This window comes from Bufo bufo, chromosome 4, assembly GCF_905171765.1.
Source record: "Bufo bufo chromosome 4, aBufBuf1.1, whole genome shotgun sequence".
Taxonomy (NCBI): domain Eukaryota; kingdom Metazoa; phylum Chordata; class Amphibia; order Anura; family Bufonidae; genus Bufo; species Bufo bufo.
In genome coordinates this window covers 21360208-21378495 of record NC_053392.1, presented here as the reverse complement: position 1 = coordinate 21378495, position 18288 = coordinate 21360208, and the positions used below count along the sequence as shown (strand labels likewise).

Sequence of the window (18288 nt, the reverse complement as noted above, 5' to 3'; positions counted from 1 at the left end):
ATAGGGCGAAAAATATGGTAAACTGCTCGATAGCAATGATGTAAAAAATCCCAGAAATAGTGAAACAACCTCAAGTTGATGCACAAAAAGAATCCTTCAGATATTTCTCTTGATTGGTACTGAACATAGGTTTTTTAAATGCGGCAACACAGAAAAAATCAGTCCGTCCCTGGGTGGGCTTGAACCACCAACCTTTCGGTTAACAGCCGAACGCGCTAACCAATTGCGCCACAGAGACTTTCGTGCGCCCTGGCCCTTCGATAGCTCAGATGGTAGAGCGGAGGACTGTAGTAGGCTAAACGTCAGCCATCCTTAGGTCGCTGGTTCGATTCCGGCTCGAAGGACTTTTTTTTTTTTTTCCTGACCAGCCACTATATTGGATGTGTCGGTCGGCAGACAAGCACTTTCCCTGGCTTGCTTTTCCTCTGCTATCTAGAAACACTCTTCATTCTTTGTCTTCTACTTTATCTAGAGAGTTCTCCTGTCTGTTTTGAGAGTTTGTTATTGGTCAGCACTGCTTCTGTAACTGGGTCATTCAACAGTAAGAAAAGGAAACCAGCGTCCCTGGGTGGGCTTGAACCACCAACCTTTCGGTTAACAGCCGAACGCGCTAACCGATTGCGCCACAGAGACTTTCGTGCGCCCTGGCCCTTCTGGTAGAGACATTCAGGTCAATGCCATTATGCCCGAATGGCTTTTTGAACAACACAATAAAACAAACATTTAAAAAACCTCTGTGTGCCCCAAGCGAATCTCTAACATTCAGCAAATGACTTTACCTCATAACTCCCTGATGGATAGTACCACAAAGACTGTCTTTTCCTTAGCAGCTTGACAACGGCTGGTTGGCGGAAATGATACTAGGGTGCAGCACACAGTAGCAGAGTGGCGCAGCGGAAGCGTGCTGGGCCCATAACCCAGAGGTCGATGGATCGAAACCATCCTCTGCTATCTCCTATTTTTTACAGTCCTCTGACACTACAATTTGCCAAAGGTCTATTATGAATGAAAACTTGGGATTCTGCACAGACGGTAACGGTAAAGAGGCCCATATTGTTGGCTGTCTTCCTTTTCTCTCTCCACATCCAGTCGATTCATTGTTACACCTCCTTTTTATAGAACTATATGAGATTTCCATATACTGATCATTCTGGACAGTCTTATTATTTGGTATCTTTGTCTGAGGTTTGGTGCGCACCCTTATCTATCTGCACCTGTGACCTTTACAAAAATTCTCACAAGCGATTTTTCCTCTGTTACATGGTATCAAGGTAATTATTGACTACTGAGGCTTCAGGGTCAGTCTACCGCCCTCCCATATTGTGCTGATGTGACTGGACATGTTTACCTAGAGATCACCCCATGTGTATCAGGACAGGCTCAGAGCAGGACCTCATGTATCTGGGATCAGTCTGTGGAGAATCATTAGGGTACATTTACTAACGGACTTGCGGCTATTTTAGGTGTAAAATAGTTGCAAGTCTTCTTTTTTGACCGGTTGTGCGAATATTTTGTTTCATGGCTGATTTTAGGCCATCTGTGCCAGTAGGGTAGGACAGGGGGCAGAGTGTGAGATTGTCTGGGGCCGTCCCGGGGCCCGACTCGAGCCCTGGCAAATTGAATAACATGTGGGCTTGGAAACAGGACTAAATGTTAGTGAAAAAGTATGCCAGACAAGGGCTTGCGTACTTTTCATGCCAGGCGCACGAACTGCCACAGATGTGCCTAATTTATGACGAGGGTCACGCAAGGGGGAGACTAAGACCGGCATGTATTGGGTATATTGTAGGGTTGAGTTTTGGGACACGGTGACAACTACTACAACCACCACACTTAGACATAGTGAATGCTGTGTCTGTGATAATCAGTTGGTGACATCAGAACCTGGTGACAGACCATGACTGGTTTTAGATGCCCATGTGGATGCGTTTTTATTGTGTTTGCTGCAGTTTTGTGATGGAAAATAAATGTTTCCCTATGAAGTCTCCTGGACACCTAGCTCACTGCATAACTACAGCAAATTGTGGAAAGAATGGAATCTAGTTTTCTCATTTTGGCACAAATAAAGCCATCCCTCGGCCACTTTTACATGGTCAGGATTTTGCATCAGCCACAACCAGGGCTGGAACATAGACAGAAGAAGTATAATGGATAGACCTATACCTCTTCTGTGTTTCGGACTTCCTCTTGATTTTGGCTTACACCAAACTGTGATAAATACAGACTAAATGCTGAGGGTGCTTCAAACATGACCTGTTACATGAGCCACGTAATACATATACAGTCAGGTCCATAAATATTGGGACATCGACACAACTCTAACATTTTTGGCTCTGTACACCACCACAATGGATTTGAAATGTAACAAACAAGATGTGCTTTACCTGCAGACTGTCAGCTTTAATTTGAGGTATTTACATCCAAATCAGGTGAACGGTGCAGGAATTACAACAGTTTGCATATGTGCCTCCCACTTGTTAAGGGACCAAAAGTAATGACACAGAATAATAATCATAAATCAAACTTTCACTTTTTAATACTTGGTTGCAAATCCTTTGCAGTCAATTACAGCCTGAAGTCTGGAACGCATAGACATCACCAGACGCAGGGTTTCATCCCTGGTGATGCTCTGCCAGGCCTCTACTGCAACTGTCTTCAGTTCCTGCTTGTTCTTGGGGCATTTTCCCTTCAATTTTGTCTTCAGCAAGTGAAATGCATGCTCAATCGGATTCAGGTCCGGTGATTGACTTGGCCATTGAATAACATTCCACTTCTTTCCCAACAATTGGGAAGTGTAAATCCAGCATTAAAAGGGTTTTTCCAAGATTTTTATACTGATCTGACACCCGAGACCCCCGCCGATCAGATATTGATGAACGATCCAGAGGATAGGTCATCAGTATTAAAATCTTGGAAAACCCCTTTAAGGAGTCAGAACATTCCCCACCTTAAAGAGGACCTTTCACCATAATAAAACCTCTAAACTAACTATACAGACATGGAGATCGGCGCCCAGGGATCTCCCTGCACTTACTATTATCCCTGGGCACCGCTCCGTTCGCCCGCTATAGCCTCCGGTATATTCATAGTTAGGCTCCACCCAGGGGAACCTGCCGGCGTCTCTTTCTCCCATGCTGTAGCGCTGGCCAATCGCAGCGCTCAGCTCATAGACTGAGAGTTTTTTTTTTCTCTCAGGCTATGAGCTGAGCACTGCGATTGGCCAGCGCTACAGCATGGGAGAAAGAGATGCCGTCAGGTTCCCCTGGGTGGAGCCTAACTATGAACATACCGGAGCCTATACCGGGAGAACAGAGCGGCGCCCGGGGATAACAGTAAGTGCAGGGGGATCCCTGGGCGCCGCTCTACATGTCTGTATAGTTAGTTTAGATGTTTTATTATGGTGAAAGGTCCTCTTTAATGATGTGGAGCTTCTAATAGGGTAATTATGCAGCCTCACTTACCACCGGATGGACACATTGTGGATTATCCAGATATAAATTCTCACTCTATGGACACTGTCATTGTCCTTGTGTGTCTGGTCCCAGTAACCAGCAGCAGAAGGGTAAAGAGATGCAGTTTATGCCTCTCACCAGGTCCAGATGGCATACACCCCAGTATACTAAGGGGAATTAAGTAACAGACAGACCCTTATTTGTAATATTTACAGTGAATATATCAGGGGTCAGTACAGAGATCTCTCCCATCATCTATTTATCCCCAGGACTGTGACTGTGATGAGGGGACATCCTCTGCGTCTGGAGGAAAGAAGGTTTGTACACAAACATAGAAGAGGATTCTTTACGGTAAGAGCAGTGAGACTATGGAGCTCTCTGCCTGAGGAGGTGGTGATGGTGAGTACAATAAAGGAATTCAAGAGGGGCCTGGATGTGTTTCTGTAATAATATTACAGGCTATAGCTACTAGAGAGGGGTCGTTGATCCAGGGAGTTATTCTGATTGCCTGATTGGAGTCGGGAAGGAATTTTTTCCCCTAAAGTGAGGAAAATTGGCTTCTACCTCATTGTTTGGGGGGGTTGCTTTCTTTGGATCATGTCTAGGACTTTTCCATTCATCCAGATTCATCAGTAGTAATAAGTTAGAACAACTGGACTTGATATTTTCTCTTGAAGAGGTTTCATTATTGACTGACTTTCTCAACTAGAATGACTTGTATAAGGAATCCCTGCAAAATCCTATACCAGTATTTAGTGCTAGAGATTTCTTGTACAAATCCAGTTGCTCTCTGACTTATCACTACCGATTCTTCCTCTTGATCAACGTTGCGAGATAATAGGCTGAAATGGATAGACAAATTTTTTATTTTTTATTCTTCAGCCTAATGCCTTATTCACAAAGTCAGGGTCTGGTCAGTGATTTTGAGCCAAAACCAAGTGCGGCTGTAAACACAGACCAGGTGCGGATCTTTCCGTTATACCATATGTCTGTGGAGGCTCCAGTCCTGGTTTTGGCTCAGAATCACTGATGGAAATCAATGACCAAAACATTGACTTGTTGAATACTTACCTGCTCCCCGGCACCTGCGTCCCTCTGGATCCCTGCACGTCCACCGCTGCATATCCCCGTCGCATGGGAGGGGAGATGGTTACAGATAATAGCAGGCCGTGATGGTGACCAGCCTCAATAGCTGCTAGTATAACTCGGCTGGAAGTATATATTCAGGTTTTGATCAGATTTGGTTCCGATTTTTTTAAGTAGTCATCGAAGGTAAAACCAGGACTGTATCCAAAACTAGAAGTAGTATCTGTCCTTAAAGGGCTTGGCCAATTTGCAAAAATATGCTGCTATTGCCCCTTATCAATATTTGGTGTGGCATACATTGGGAACAGAAGTCCCTCTGGTCCCCATCAGTGGGCTGTGTAAACAAGTGCTATTTTTGGCAGCTGTGTCCATAGGGTGCAAGTTGGCAGCAGGGACATGAATCACACATGTCACCTCTTTCTGTGCTCTTCCTGGAGGTATCCTCTTCTGCACTTGTGCTGAACCTGCTCATTTACTGTTCAGCACAGAAAAGAGTCCATCCATGGACAGCAAAGAGAATGGTGACTGAATGGGGGCTGATTGTGGCCAGTGCAATAGGCAGATGCGTTGATCAGCAATTGTCCAGGCTGAACCTCAGCCAGTGTAATAGTACTTCTGACTTGGCCAAACATAAGAGGATGTTGATCCAGAGGTGCCTAGAGAACATATGTAGAAGGCATTAAATACATTTCTTGGTTCCAGAAAACATTAGTGATACAGTAGTCCAGGGGGCTAAGTTATCATGAGCAAGTTTGGAGCCATCTACAGAGTATAGGCAACCATTTGGCTTAGACCTTGATCTGTAGATGTAAAATGAATGGAAATCCCTTCCACGAGCTCCTAGAAGATTTACAGGAAATTCCTTTCCTACAAAGCAATAGTATTGTTCTCAGAACCAAGAGAATCCCAGAGAGGTTCTAGAAAAAGAATGTGTGGAAGAAGGGAAACTTTTTTTTCTTTAGCATCTAAAAAAGTACATTTTAATGCCAGAATTTAGCTGGTGGGTTGTTTTTTTTCCATCCCCACTTTGAAGATCCTGTTATAGAATTTCAGGTTCCAGACATTAACAGCATTTATTTTAACCTGGGAGTACCTGGATGCCAATACCCAACCAGAAGGCAGTAAATGTACATATTACAAGTTTGCAGTGTATCAGAGTCACACATTTAGAAAATCTTGGCTAGATTATAAATGTCCTTTAGATTAAAGATGTCCTTCTTCTTTGAGAAAAACCTTCCTGAGATCCTTTGTGAACTCCAGGAGCCTGAGGGTTTAATGTACCTGTAAGAGACTAGCAAGACTGGTCCAGCAGGTTGAAATCTGCATAGACTCTGCAATAAGATCTCCTCTCCAGTTGCAACTAGACTCTGCCACTGGACGGAAAAACAAGAAAGCTGTCTCAGGAACCAGATGATAATTGAAATGGTGTAAGATACCAAACACTGGCAGGTCATCCCAGACAATAGATTGGATAAACATCTACACATACGCATCATGTTAGGTTTGGAGAGACCATATGGGAACACAGAGAATCCATGGGTACCTTCTAGAAGTAATTCTCTTCATACTGGAGTGAACTGATTGCCTAAGCCCTGAACAGGTTTATGGAGAAAATCAGGGGGAAGGTGGAGAAGATGTTTTCAGAGAACACAACTAAACTCACAGATATTAATCATCATAGGGGCATAAAGTCAACTACACTCCTTGAAGAACTCCATAAACATTATGAAATCAGCAGGTATCAGAGACGGTGAGGATTGTGGAGCGAAACATCAGCAGAAGATTCTGCTCACTCTACAGCAATGGACATCAATCAGCATTCAATGTTTCCTCTAGTTTATGTGTTTCCTCTAATACCCATAATCTTAAAGGGATTGTGTACGCTTGGAGGAGTTTTTGGCAAACCCCCACTTCCTGGGCATACTTACCTGCTTCCTGATGCTGGCTCCTGTGCTCTCTGGCCTTTATTGCTCCGCTGGGGTCCCCGGATGTAAACTTCCTCTTTAATGCTGCTGCAGCCAATTGCCGGTTACAGTGGTGACCTGCTCCTCATGCATCATGACAAATGGTCACCTGACACTAGAGGAGCAGGTCACTGTTGCGGCCAGTGATTGGCTGCTACGGCGTCAAACGGGAAGTTTATATCCAGGAACCCGAGCAGAGCAGTAGAGGCTGGAGAGCGTAGGAGCCAGCCATCTATTTCTACTGTGCCCAGGGCTCGAGAAGATGCTATACATTACACCATGGAAGGTAGACCCGCTGGGTGGAAAACATCACAACAGATGAAACATGCCAGCATAACATAATGTGAAAGTCAGACCCATCACCCATAGTTGATTTTATCCATAGATATACAATATATGGATGAAGCCAGATGAGCTGAGATGAAAGCATTTTATTTTCGTGTCTCTGAAGAAAAGAGTTTGGAATATTAATGGTGTCTTCGTGGTATTAAAATGGTGTTTTGCTCTAACACTTGAAGATCCTGAGACATTTGGATTTAAAGAAAGAAAAAAAAACAATCTGCGTTGGCCGGGAATCGAACCCGGGTCAACTGCTTGGAAGGCAGCTATGCTCACCACTATACCACCAACGCCTCATGTCAAACAGAATCCAGTGCTCTCTTCTAGATTCCGTCACTTTCCATGGGATGTGCTCACAGGAGTTTTCTATCCTCTGCGGTTCAGTAGAGAACCTTCAGTCTGCCCACTATACACCAGTCAATGATATTTCATTGCTCTCTAAGGATCTTTTCTCAGTCTCAGACCCCACTTCTCAAGGGTTCTCTCTCTCTGTCACCATCCCCTGTGATCCATCTCTCTCATGTTCCCTCTTAGTTATGTCCAGTAGGCAATCCAACTTCAGAACCCTCTTCCACACTCACATCAGAGCGCTGACTCTCAAGGCCTCCCACTATGCCATCCTTCCCATTGTCTAGTCCACTCAGTCCACTCTAGACCAGGAACATTTCCCATGCCTGCATGTAAAAGGGTTGGAAACCTCTTACAACGAAGACCGTATCCTTTACCTTACCTGTTGCTATGACTTACTGTTTGACCATATTGTGATACCTCCTAGGTGAACTGTAAGGTGACTGGTTCTAGAACATGTCATTCCATTTATGCATGCTTTTATGTCCCCCAGTACCTGTACTAATATGTGATTTAATATGTACTGTGTCTTTAATCCCCTGTGAGACATCAGCGAGGAAATTAAAAATGTATGTACCCACTGTAAGTATTAAGACCATGGTAGAGATGACGTCATGAGCAGACCATGACAGTGTGCTGACACCCTACAAATATGTATGCATTGTACAGAAGGTATATGAAGTATACTATGATGTGTGCATTGCTGAAGGTAGGTGTGTTTGAAATTTAGGATTGCTGCCATCTATGGAGCAATTGCATTATCACAGCTGCTAGATAATACATGAGATGATGCAATACCTTCTGATCAGTTTTTTGTTTGGTTGTCTCCTGGAAGGTCCTTGAGTAAGTCCTTGAATCACATGGCTGAGAGAGTGTGAACCGAGAGCAAGGCAGGTGTTTTGACTCCGCCACCAGAAAAGAGTGCGTACGCAGAAGTCAAGATTAAGAAAATTGCATTTACTATAAATTAATAAAAGCAGGTTAACAAGGCAGTTACAAAGGTAAAGACAAGCAAAATATTCAAAACAGTATAAACAATACAAGTTAAACACTGCAACAATTTCCACCTTTGCTGTGTCCATATTCGCAGTGCGGACACTAAGAAATAATAGTCCCAGAAACTATCCCTAACTGACCCTAACGTTCAAGCTGGTGCGCACCCCCCTTATCCCAGTGGTCCAAGTGGACCGCTTACAGTTTGTGGAAGAGCACGGTGGGGCCCGATGTCGTCCTTTTCCTTTAACCAGCGCAGGATCCGCAACAAAGAAATCCTCCTCAGCAGGCCGGAAAACCAGCTGAATATAATCCAGGGTTATTGCAGTTACTGTCCGGTACCTCGACAGCACTGTGAGTCTCTTTACTGTTTGGGGCAATCCACTCAGCCCAATGTCGGCTCCACAGGTTAGGTGATGCACACAGTCCTTTTAACTTGGCTTCACTAAATGCACGGTTTCTTTGTACTCCATCCGTCTCTAGACCGAAGTTCACACAGCTTGGCTGTACAGGAATGTCCTTTAGTATCTCCACACACGTCTTACACAACACAGAACTTGTTTTCTATCTTGCCAATATGGCATCTGCAGTTCCAGTCCCTCTTCCTCCTTCTTCCTGCTCACACTGAGGCAGGGTGACATCATAAGGGGCGTGTCACTTCAACACTTAGCTGCTGCCTTAAAGAACCAGCATCACTAATACACTTTCTCTATGGTAAACTCCAATGCAAATTGGTCCTATGCTGCCATCTACTGACCAAACAAATATTGCAGGCATTTTACATTAAATCTTAACACAGTTTACCAGGATAATGAAACTTAGAGACATTACATGACTGTTTCTTACAAGAGAATGATTGTGGAAGAATGAGCTGATGGCTGCAGCTGGAGCCAGATCCAGTGATGATCCTGCAGGAACTTGCGGAAGTGGTTGTTACTGGAAAGAAGGAGATATCACCTCAGGGAATTGCTAGGGCCAGGGGCATAGCTAAAGGCTCATGGGCCCTGGTGCTCTTGATGCTCCTCTCCAGATGCAACTAGACTCTGCCACTGTGTCTCAGGAAACCAGATGATAATTGAAATTTTTCAAGACTGCAAACAATGGCAGGTCATCCCAGACAATAAATTGGACAACCTCCAGCACTCTAGTTGTTCTGAAACTACAACTCCCAGAATCCTGCTTTCACTTCTATAGGAGTTGCAAGAACAGCCGAGTGAGAGTGCATTGCGGGAGTTGTAGCTTCACAGCAGCTGGAGTTCTGAAGGTTGCTGATGCCTGATCTACACATACGCATCATATTAGGTTTGGGGAGTACATATGGGAACACAGATAGTCCAAGGGTACGTTGTAGAAGTCATACTGTCACGAACCAGCTGGTGTGAACCCACTGTGCCACGTAACCTACCTCCTCTAAGGGCGTTGTCTAAGTGAATACCTCGTTCTTCACAGTACCCCTGATGGTGGGGATAGACTTTCCCGAGGGGAACACCAGGTCGCTACCTCTTGAGGATTGGCACATGAGGTAGCTGGTCTAGATAGACCAGGAGGTACCAGAGGTACAGACGTAGTTAGCAGGCCAAGTCGTAACCAGGAGAAACAGTGCAGGACCGAAGGATGAGGCAGAGGCAAAGTCAGACAAGCAATTGGTCAGGGCAGGCAGCACAGGTCAACAGGAGAGTCAAGGCAAGCAGGCAGGGATCAAGCAGGTAGCAGAGTCCAGGAACACAAGCAGAGCTTTCAGCTACCTTTGCAGGACACTAAGACCTTGACACTGAGGCATCTGGGAAGGGGGCTGAGCCACTTATATATGTGCAGGAGGGCTAGGATTGGTCAGCGAGGTCACATGATCTAACCCATAAAGCACAGGAAGTGCTGCAGGGAACGAGCAGCAAGCATGCTATGCAAAGAAAAAGGGGGTCAGTCAGCACATCCCAATGTGCAGGGGCACATTTCTATGGCTGAAAACAACACTGTAAAACAGGTGAGGTGTGGAGTGGGCTCGGCATGCATGTTGGTACCTGCATTCCTTGGATATAATGGAGGCCGTTTTTTGCACAAAAGATGACAGAAATTAAAGCAGGCCCAGCATGTATATGGAACCTACACTCCCTGAATTGTATGGTAGCCGTCATGGCACATAACAGGGAGAATTTAGTGTTAGGAACCCATCTTACAGAGATCGCCTTGACGTGCGGCAGACGGGCTCAAATAATTTTGTACAAAATGTATTTGCCAAGCATCTCTAATTTATAAGTATAGCATTAGCAATTATTATGCATTTTTGTACTTTATTTGGTTTGCAGTGAGCTGTTGCATTGCATGTTTTGTTTTACAGTAAGCATGCTATGGCAAGGGCTAAAAGGAAACTGTGGAGCGGATCCCAGAACAAATTGTACCTACAAGGACAGTGCCCAGGACTGCAGCACTAAATACATTCTCAGACAAAACGCTGGCGCAAGGCAGGCCAGCACCTCCAAGGCACTGAGGGATCATTTAGGACGCTGACACGGTCTGCTATGTATTTCTTCACCATCTTCCAAAACTTCTCCCTCCTTGCACCACTAGGCCGCGCTTCAGGGTGAGGTTGCTGGCGTGGTGCCATGAAAGTGTCCCATGCCTTGGAGAGTGTTGCCCTGCCTTTGTTGGAACTGCTGTGTGTTCCCATTGTCTCCCTTCCTCGGTTGCCTAAGGAAGTATGGACTGATGCCGGCCGCGTTGTCAGATGGAAAATTTTGGAGCAATCTCCCAACAAGTACCTTCTGGTATTGCACCATTTTACTTGTCCTCTCCACTACAGGAATGAGAGATGAGAAGTTCTCTTTGTAGCGGGGGTCGAGAAGGGTGAACACCCAGTAATCCGTGTTATCTAAAATGCGTATACCGCGAGGGTCGTGGGAAAGGCAGCCTAACATGAAGTCAGCCATGTGTGCCAGAGTACCAACAGGCAAGACGTCGATGTCGACATCAGGATGACTCTCCATCTCCTCATCCTCCTCCTCCTCCTCTTCTGCCCATTCACGCTGAACAGATGGAATTAAAGTTCCAAGGGTACTACCCTCTGTAGCAGAGGCAACTGTCTCCAGCTCCTCCTCCTCCTCCTCTTCATGGTCCAATTCGCACTGAGAAGATGAACTGTGGGTGGTCTGGCTATTACCCTGTGTAATGTCCTCCCCCATTTCCTCGTCTGCCACATTCAGAGTGTCATCCTTAATTGTGAGCAGCGATCGTTTGAGTAGACACAGCAGTGGGATGGTTGCGCTGATAATAGCGTTATCGCAACTAAACATCTGTGTGGATTCCTCAAAGTTTTTTAAAACCTCACAGAGGTCTGACATCAATGCCCACTCCTCGCTTGTGAATAGTGGCAGTTGATTCGAAAGGCAACGACCATGTTGCATCTGGTATTCCACAACTGCCCTCTGCTGCTCACAAAACCTGGCCAACATGTGGAACGTAGAGTTCCAGCGTGTGCTCACGTTGCACAACAGTCGGTGGGCTGGAAGCCGGATATTTGCCCTTGCATTCAAATGACTGTGTTATAGACATTTGGACGCTGCGCTGGGATAGGGAAGTGGATGTTGTTGCTGATGGTTCATGCGAAGGTCCAGGTGCAGAGCAAGGGTCATCCGGGCCTGCGCCTTCGACAGGGGATTGGCCAGCAGTGTGTAACACAGGGGAAGAGGAGGCAGTGGTGTGACCCGCAGACCCAGATTGTGGACCCAGGCGTTCGGCCCACTGATTAGGGTGCTTGGATGCCATGTGACGGATCATGCTGGTGGTGGTGAGGTTGCTAGTGTTCAAGCCCCGGCTCATTTTCACCTTCCCATGTTATGTCAGTGACCTCATCGTCAACCACCTACTCTTCCACTTCCTCCCTCTGCTCATCCTCCTGACTTAACCTAACCACAACCTCAGTGATTGACAACTGTGTCTCATTATCATCCACCTCGTGAACGAATGATTGCCGTTCATCACCGTCATCTTCTTGAGACTGTGAAGGCTCAAGAGGTTGGGAATCAGGGCACAATATATCAGGTCCCTCTTCAAGCATGCTGGGCGTGAGGGCCAAATGTAATAGTGGCGCTGGAAAGAGCTCCTCGGAATATCCGAGTGTGGGATCACTCGTTTGGCAAGCCTCTCCATGGTGGGAGGAAGGATGATCAGAGTGACGATTCGATTGACCAGACTCTTGGCTACAGAGACTGGACTTGGTGGAAGAGAGGGTGGTGCTTAACCAACTGGAAGCATTATCTTCAGCAATCCAACCGACTAACTGATCAAAATGGTCCGACTTAACTAGTGTTGTCCTACGCCCCCCAACTAAGTTGGACATGAAGCTGGGTACGGTGGATGTTTTTTTTTTCTGATGCACTGGCAGCAGGCAAAGTTTCATTGCACCCAGGGCCACGGCCTCTGCGTGCACCATCAGCATCACGCCCACTTCCCCGTCCCTTACTGCTCGCCTTCTTCATATTAATGGTTTTGTCACTAGATGTGACGCAGATTTTTTTACTTTAAGCTAAAGACACAGTTTTTGGATGCAGGACAGTATATGTCACAGAAACACACAGAATATGGACACTATATTAGGCCCAGATTATTGGAATTTGCAATACAGAAACAGTTTTCGGATGGAGTACTGTACAGTCGTGGCCAAAAGTTTTGAGAATGACACAAATATTAGTTTTCACAAAGTTTGCTGCTAAACTGCTTTTAGATCATTGTTTCAGTTGTTTCTGTGATTGTCACAACCAGACAGCTGAGAAGCCCTGACAGAAGCCTTTCAGAACCTCCTCCTTGAGTTTTCTTTGTTTTGGTTTTCAGTTCCTCATCTCGTTAGTCTCTCTCAGCTGTCATGTAGTTAGACTGATTGCATCCCTTTAAATTCCTCCCCATAATGCATTAGTGTGCGGCTTATACAACTTCCTGGAGTGTGTGTGCATGCTGTTCCTATTTCCCAGTCTTCTACAAGATAAGTGCTGTACATTCATTTGTGATTTTCTGCTTGCTGGATCCCAGATGACCCTGACTCCCTCCGTGTCTAGTGTAGGGAGCCGGTGGTCGTGTCCCCTCACTATTGTAGGGTGTTCAGGTGTTATATAGTCGAGGTACGAGGATATGTGACCATCCACCTTTGGGGTGTTCGCATAGGCTGAGCAGTCAGGGAGAGTGCCAGGTCTCATGCAGGGGTCTCCCTTTTTGTTTCTTAGTTTTGGATCCAGTGAGTCATAGATTCTTTTGCATTGTCTTGTTTCCTGTACACCTTCCGTGACATTATAAGCCGCCAAAACCGTCTCAAGCATAGATCCGGTTTCACTTTTGGCTGAACGCCTCCAGGGTCTTTCATTGGAGGTAGCTGATCTCCGTAAGACTTTTTCTCAGTTTCAAGTGACCGGTTCAGCTGGCGTTCATGGAGTTTGTTCTGAGCCTAAGATCTCGCTCCCGGATACGTTCTCCGGGGGTAGTGAGAATTTTGTGCGTTTTAGAGAGGCTTGCAAACTCCATTTTCGCCTTCTTCCCCATTCCTCTGGTGATGAGGAACGGAGGGTGGGGATCATTATATCGCTGCTCAGGGGTAACGCTCAGTCCTGGGCCTTTTCGCTGCCGGAGGGGGCACGGCCCCTCCGTTCAGTGGATGAATTATTTTTAGCCCTGGGTCAGATATATGATGATCTGGATCGTATTGCTCTGGCTGAGTCTAGACTACGTCTGTTATGCCAGGGTAAACAATCCGCAGAGATATACTGCTCAGAATTTCGGAGATGGGCAGCTGATACTGGTTGGAATGATGCTGCACTCCGAAGTCAATTTTGCCATGGTCTTTCAGAGGGATTAAAAGATGCATTTGCCTTTCAGGAGAGGCCTATCTCCCTGGACTCTGCTATGTCTCAGGCCGTTCGTATTGACAGGCGTCTTAGAGAGAGAGGAGAGATCTCTCCTTCCTGTCATACTCAGTCCCGGGACAGTGCAGCGGTCTCATTCTGTGCGCAGGGTTCGCTGTCAGCCCCTTCTGAGCAGGAGCCCATGCAGCTGGGGTTGATTGCCTCTGACAATAGAAGATTCAGCCCGCATGGGAGGGTTTGTTTTTGTTGTGGAGGTATAAATCATTTGGCAAATGTTTGTCCCTCTAGGACAGGCATGTCCAAAGTGCGGCCCTCCAGCTGTTGCAAAACTACAACTCCCAGCATGCCTGGATAGCTTACAGCTATTAGGGCATGCTGGGAGTTGTAGTTTTGCAACAGCTGGAGGGCCGCACTTTGGACATGCCTGCTCTAGGAGATTCAGGCAGTTTTCTGGGAGAAATAAAGAAACAAAAAGGAAAAAATCTTTTAAAAATGTTCCGTTTGTTACTATTGGCAGGGTTGAGGCGGAAATTAAAGGTTTTCCGTTTGCTTGTAGTTCCCGTTTTGTCCTGCCTGCTAGGGTGGCGCTAGAGAGCAAGAGCATTTTTTGTGAGCTTTTTGTGGATAGTGGAGCAGCTGTCAATCTCATTGATAATCAATTTGCAATAACTCATGGTTTCCAGGTATGCACTTTGGGAAAGGATATTCCTGTTTTTGCTATTGATTCCGCTCCACTTTCTCAGAAATAATTAAAGGGCATAGTTCACAATATCCGTTTAATTGTGAGTGATGCTCATGTGGAGGATGTGTCATGTTTCGTCCTTAGCGGTTTGCCTACTCCTCTAGTGTTGGGGCTACCCTGGCTCACTAAACATAACCCCACCATTGATTGGCAAGCGAGGCAAATAAATGGTTGGAGTGACTTTTGCAGAGAGAATTGCCTCACGACATCTGTTTCAGAGGTTTCTACTAAGACTGTACCACCTTTCGTCTCTGAATTTTCGGATGTCTTCTCTGAGAGTGGAGTTCAGGATTTGCCCCCGCACAGGGAGTACGATTGCCCTATTAATCTCATCCCAGGCGCCAAGCTGCCTAAATCTCGTTTATACAATCTTTCCCAACCTGAGAGGGTCGCTATGCGTGCTTATATCTCTGAGAGTCTGAGAAAAGGACACATACGACCCTCGAAGTCACCTGTTGCCGCTGTTTTTTTCTTTGTTAAGAAAAAAGATGGTTCTTTAAGACCTTGTCTGGATTTCAGGGAGCTGAACAGTATCACTATTCGTGACCCTTATCCGCTTCCTCTGATCCCGGACCTGTTTAACCCGGTTGTTGGGGCTAAAGTCTTTTCCAAATTAGACCTGGTCAGGGTCAGAGAAGGAGACGAATGGAAGACTGCCTTCAATACCCCTGAGGGCCATTTTGAGAATTTGGTTATGCCTTTTGGTTTGATGAATGCCTCAGCCGTTTTTCAGCATTTCGTGAACAGCATTTTTTATCATTTAATGGGAATATTTGTATTAGTGTATTTGGATGACATTTAGATTTTTTCTCCTGATTTCAAAACTCATAAGGAACACTTACGTCAGGTCTTGCTCATCCTGCGGGAGAATAAATTATACGCGAAACTGGAAAAATGTGTGTTTGCGGTTCCAGAAATTCAATTTCTGGGGTTTCTTCTCTCCGCTTCTGGTTTTCGCATGGACCCCGAGAAGGTCCGCGCTGTGCTTGAGTGGGAGCTTCCTGAGAATCAGAAGGCGCTGATGCGTTTTTTTGGGCTTTGCCAATTATTACAGGAAGTTTATTTTGAATTATTCCTCCGTTGTTAAACCACTCACTGATATGACCAGAAAGGGGGTCGATTTTTCTTCCTGGTCGGTAGAGGCGCGTAAGGCCTTTTCTAATATCAAGGAGAGTTTTGCTTCCGCTCCCATCCTGGTACAACCTGATATCTCTCTGCCCTTCATAGTTGAGGTTGATGCTTCTGAGGTGGGTGTGGGTGCGGTCTTGTCTCAGGGTTCCTCTCCTGCCAAATGGCGACCGTGTGCCTTTTTCTCGAAGAAACTCTCCTCCGCAGAGAGAAATTACGATGTGGGAGATAGGGAATTGTTGGCCATCAAGTTGGCTTTTGAGAAATGGCGCCATTGGCTAGAGGGAGCCAGACACCCTATCACCGTGTTTACTGACCATAAAAATCTGGCCTACTTGGAGTCAGCCAAGCGTCTGAACCCGAGACAGGCCAGATGGTCTTTGTTCTTTTCAAGGTTTAATTTTGTTGTCACGTTCCGCCCTGGGGTTAAGAATGTGAAGGCAGATGCCCTGTCACGTTGTTTTCCAGGAGGTGGGAATTTTGAAGACCCGGGTCCCATTTTGGCTGAAGGTGTGGTGGTCTCTGCTCTTTTTCCTGAATTGGAGGCAGAGGTGCAGGCAGCCCAGTCGGAGGCTCCTGATCTTTGTCCTCCTGGGAGGTTGTTTGTGCCTCTCGCTTTAAGACACAAGATTTTTAAGGAACACCACGATACGGTCCTTGCTGGGCACCCAGGGGCAAGAGCCACACTGGATCTCATCGCTCGGAGATTCTAGTGGCCTGCGCTTCGTAAATCGGTTGAGGGTTTTGTGGCAGCCTGCGAGACTTGCGCTCGTGCCAAAGTCCCTCATTCACGGCCAACAGGTCCTCTCCTTCCCTTACCCATTCCTTCCCGTCCTTGGACACATCTGTCCATGGACTTCATAACGGACCTGCCTCGTTCCTCGGGGAAGACTGTGATTCTGGTGGTGGTGGACCGTTTTAGCAAAATGGTGCATTTCATCCCTTTTCCTGGTTTGCCCAATGCTAAGACGCTGGCGCAGGCATTTATTGATCACATTGTCAAATTGCATGGTATTCCTTCAGACATAGTCTCTGGCAGGGGCACGCAGTTTGTTTCCAGATTCTGGAAGGCTTTCTGTTCTCGCTTGGAGGTTTGGTTGTCATTCTCTTCTGCTTTCCACCCGCAGTCGAATGGCCAGACAGAGCGCGTCAATCAGAATCTGGAGATATATCTGCGCTGTTTTGTGGCGAAGAATCAGGAGGATTGGTGTTCTTTTTTGTCCCTTGCTGAGTTTGCTTTAAATAACCGTCGTCAGGAGTCCTCTGATAAGTCACCATTTTTTGGTGCATATGGGTTTCATCCGCAGTTTGGGACTTTCTCGGGAGAGGGGTCTTCTGGTTTACCTGATGAGGACAGATTCTCCTCGTCTTTGTCATCTATTTGGCTAAAGATTCAGGATAATCTAAAGAGCATGAGTGAGAGATATAAGCGTGTGGCAGATAAGAGACGTGTGCCTGGTCCGGACCTGAATGTTGGTGATCTGGTGTGCTTTTCTTCCAGGAATATCAAATTGAAGGTTCCCTCCTGGAAGTTGGGTCCTAGGTTTATTGGGCCTTACAAGATCCTGTCTGTCATCAATCCTGTTGCCTACCGTCTTGATCTTCCTCAGACTTGGAAGATCCATAATGTTTTTCATAAGTCCTTATTGAAACCTTATGTTCAACCCATTGTACCCTCGCCTTTGCCTCCTCCTCCGATTATGGTTGATGGGAATCTTGAATTTCAGGTCTCTAGGATTCTGGATTCTCGTCTTGTCCGCGGTTCTCTCCAGTACCTCGTTCATTGGGAGGGTTATGGTCCTGAGGAGAGGATGTGGGTCCCAGTGACGGACATTAAGGCCACTAGTCTCATCAGGACTTTCCATAGGTCCCATCCTGAGAAGGTGGGCTCTGAGTGTCCGGAGTCCACTCGTAGAGGGAGGGGTACTGTCACAACCAGACAGCTGAGAAGCTCTGACAGAAGCCTTTCAGAACCTCCTCCTTGAGTTTTCTTTGTTTTGGTTTTCAGTTCCTCATCTCGTTAGTCTCTCTCAGCTGTCATGTAGTTGGACTGATTGCATCCCTTTAAATTCCTCCCCATAATGCATTAGTGTGCGGCTTATACAACTTCCTTTAGTGTGTGTGCATGCTGTTCCTATTTCCCAGTCTTCTACAAGATAAGTGCTGTACATTCATTTGTGATTTTCTGTTTGCTGGATCCCAGATGACCCTGACTCCCTCTGTGTCTAGTGTAGGGAGCCGGTGGTCGTGTCCCCTCACTATTGTAGGGTGTTCAGGTGTTATATAGTCGAGGTTCGAGGATATGCGACCATCCACCTTTGGCGTATTCGCATAGGCTGAGCAGTCAGGGAGAGTGCCAGGTCTCATGCAGGGGTCTCCCTTTTTGTTCCTTA

General features: G+C 46.2%; 5 non-coding genes across 5 annotated transcripts; 2 read left to right on the top strand and 3 right to left on the bottom strand.

Annotated features, from left to right (window-relative positions):
* Positions 1-164: 164 nt before the first annotated feature.
* TRNAN-GUU lies at positions 165-238 on the bottom strand. The gene has a single exon. It is a non-coding gene; the product is annotated as a tRNA-Asn (tRNA).
* A 16-nt stretch (positions 239-254) lies between these two features.
* TRNAY-GUA lies at positions 255-344 on the top strand. Its single transcript is given in 2 exon segments — positions 255-291; positions 309-344. It is a non-coding gene; the product is annotated as a tRNA-Tyr (tRNA).
* Positions 345-559: 215 nt separating this feature from the next.
* On the bottom strand, positions 560-633 carry TRNAN-GUU. Its single transcript has one exon. It is a non-coding gene; the product is annotated as a tRNA-Asn (tRNA).
* Positions 634-879: 246 nt separating this feature from the next.
* Positions 880-951, top strand: TRNAM-CAU. The gene has a single exon. It is a non-coding gene; the product is annotated as a tRNA-Met (tRNA).
* A 6111-nt stretch (positions 952-7062) lies between these two features.
* TRNAG-UCC lies at positions 7063-7134 on the bottom strand. Its single transcript has one exon. It is a non-coding gene; the product is annotated as a tRNA-Gly (tRNA).
* Between the last annotated feature and the right edge of the window lie 11154 nt (positions 7135-18288).